The sequence below is a fragment of the Elephantulus edwardii genome, unplaced genomic scaffold (genome assembly GCF_000299155.1).
Source record: "Elephantulus edwardii isolate Elephantulus edwardi_28Jun2011 unplaced genomic scaffold, EleEdw1.0 scaffold00007, whole genome shotgun sequence".
NCBI classification, from domain to species: Eukaryota; Metazoa; Chordata; class Mammalia; order Macroscelidea; family Macroscelididae; genus Elephantulus; species Elephantulus edwardii.
This window is the reverse complement of record NW_006399757.1, coordinates 10,707,796-10,711,070: the sequence shown is the minus strand read 5'-3', so window position 1 is coordinate 10,711,070 and position 3,275 is coordinate 10,707,796.

The following is a 3,275-nucleotide window of genomic DNA, read 5'->3' as shown; positions in this document are numbered from 1 at the left end:
AATGTTAACTCAAGTGTAGCCTATTATGTTGATCTTCTGATAGAAATTAAAATTTGTTATGTTTTAAAATTTTTTTTCCAAAATATTTAAATCCATAATTGGGAAAATATCTGCTCTTGGTCCCCGTCAACAAGATGACTGAATGTAATAGTGTTGGTCTCTAGAATGGTCATGTTGGAGGTCTTCTTGTGACTGATTGCATGGCTTCTTTCTTATTCCAGAAGGCCTCAGGGAGACAACTGAAAAATGTCAAAAGATACACTACACTGTTTATAACTGTGTGATAATAGAATTCCATGAAAAAGAAGGTTCTTTACAAAATACAAGGCAGTTAGAGAATATGTTCATTAAAATTCAGTGTCCTTGAGAGTAAACATTTGTTTCTTGAAAATATGTATTTTTCTAGTGCTTGGCCACTGGCCTAAAGCCTGGTAGTCTGATCCCTTTAGATCTCCTACAGAAAGGCATGGAAGATTAGCTCCTCTTGTTATTTTGTATCACTGAGTTAAAACTGACCTATAGTTCAGCCTCAGTGGGTTTTCAGAGGCAGTAAAACACATAGCAGGAAACAGCCCATGTTTCTGCTGCAGAGAGGCTATGGATTTGAATCATGTACTGTTGGGTTGCCAGTTCAATCCTTTACCACTAAGCCACCAGAGCTCCCTAATTGTTAAGTGACTAATAGAGACTCTATGAACAACAGATTGGAACCTTTTCAACACCATTCCTTTTTTCTTTTGTGTGTGTGTGTGTGTGTGTGTGTGTGTGTGTGTGTGTAAGAAGATTTTATTTGAGTAGCATTCAGATTTTTAAAATTATGTGATCATTTTCCTGATTTATTTAAACCATTCTGCTTGAGTAAGTCAGGTAATTTAAAAAATCATAGAACAATAATTATCTTTAAAAGCTGAGTGACTGCAGTACTTTTTAACAATATTAAAGTTAATACAAATCAACACTTATTAAAAACTTGTGATGACATCAAAGGTCCACCTATTTTAAGTTTTAATAAGGGGAGACAGGCAGGCGTGTGAGTGAAAAAGTAAGTCCATATCTTCTGATTTAATTTTACTTAGTTTCTGTAATGAATGAATCCACAAGAATTTCGCTGTCAAAATCTGGAAGTTGTGGCCTGCGTAAAAACATCTCATGCAGAATTTGTCCTTATGAGACTGAAAGATCTAGTAGGGACCTAAAAAGACAGGGTAATGGTGGGGATAGTCCAATGGTGGTTAATTTTATAAAACTAAATATATGGGAATGATTGTATGACATATAATGTCAATGAAAGTAAGTATGGTAGAGGTGGTAAAATCTGAATTTAAAAAGCTTATTTAAAATCCCCCAACAACAAACAAGAAAAAACACTAAGAACCCAGAAATTGATGGAATATCAATTGGGTGTTTCAGGAAACAGATACAGCCCTGCACATGCTCACTAGTCTCAGCCAACAAATCTGGAAGACAGTTGCCAACTGACTAAAGAGATCCATTATTTGTTCCCATTCCAATAAAAGGTAATCAAACAGAACATGGAAATTATCAAACAATATCAATAATGCCACATACAAGTAAAATCTTGCCAAAGATTATTTTACAATGACTGGGAAAAATACATTTACAGGGAACTGTCGGAAATTCAATCTGGATTCAAAAAAGACAGAACAAGGTATATCATTTTTGAGGTTAGATGGATCTTGGCTAAAAGAAGAGCATATCAGAAAAAAATGTTTACTTGTGTTTTATTAACTATGCATAGGCATTTGACTGTGTTGGTCATAACAAATTATAACTAACATTGAGAGGAATGGGAATTCAAGAGCAGTTAACTGTGCTCATGTGAAACCTATACATAGACTAAGAAAGTAGTGTGGGAACAGAACAAGGGCATACTGCATAGTTTAAAATCAAGAAAAGTGTATGTCAGGGTTATATCGCTCCCTATTCAATTTGTGTGTGTGTGGTTTTATTTTTTTTAATTCATTTTAATCAAAGTTTACAGAGACTTAGGGTTTCCATTCATTCATTGTTGTACTTTTCTCCCTGCCCACCTCCTCCCCCCTCCAATTCACTCTTCTCTTTGAAAAATAGAAAGAAAAATTCTTTCTTTGTTATACAATCCCTCCCCTCAAGTCTACTCCACTGTGCAGCCTTCACTCTGGACTCCTATACCTATTCAATTTGTATGCTGAATAAGTCACTCAAGAAGCTGGGCTATATGAGGAAGAATGTGACATTAAGACTGGAGAAGGATTCCTCAATAAACCATTATATACTGATGACATAAAGATTTAGAGTCTTGGAAATCCTATAGGACAGTTCAACTCTGTCCTGCAGGGTCACTATAAGCCTGAATCAACTCAATGGCAATAGGTTTGTGTCTACTGAATGGAAGAAGAAAACATCAAATTATAAGTAAGTGCAAGAAGAAAATTACAACAAAATGCTGTAACAGAAAACTACTGAAGATCAACAAATAAAAAGATGAGCCATCTAATTGAATTTTAATTTCAGGATAAAAAAATTATCATACTTATTTGGTAGAATATCTCACTGGCACAGTTTGATAAAATTTCTGGCTGCTTGACATGAGAAACTATGATTCAGTGTTACCTGGATTCATGTGACACAACCTTGGTACCAACAGAAAGAACAACAGGAGACATATACATTGGGCAATTGTTGTCAATGACTTCTCCAAAGTCCTGAGGAGCAGCAATGTTAGTTTGAAGACCAAGATGTGCCTGATTCAGGTGATAGTCTTTTAAATCACTTCCTATGTATCTAGGAGCTCTGCAATGAAAAAGGATGACAGAAGAATTGATGTCTTTAAGCCTTGGTGTTGGAGAAGAACACAAATATCCCATGGACTGCCAAAAAAAAGATAGATAGATATAGATATATAGCTAAGAATAGAATAGAGATAGAGATACAGATGATAGAGATGTATAGATATGTTTTGGAGAACATGCAACCAGAATTCTCCTTGGAGGCAAGAGTGACAAAGCTTCATCTCACCTATTTGGGCATGTTGCTAGGAAAGGCTATTCCTTGGAGAGAGACGTCATGCATGGAAAGGTCAAGAATCAGCAAAAAAGTAAAAAACTCTTAATGAGATGAATTGACACAGTGACTACAGCAATGGACACAAGTGTGTCAGAGATGATGTTGTTGTTCTGTGCCATCGAGTCACCTGCGACTCATAGCGACCCTATGTACAACAGCCCTAAACTCCGCTCTGTCCTGTGCCAATCGCACTGTCTCTGACACTCCCA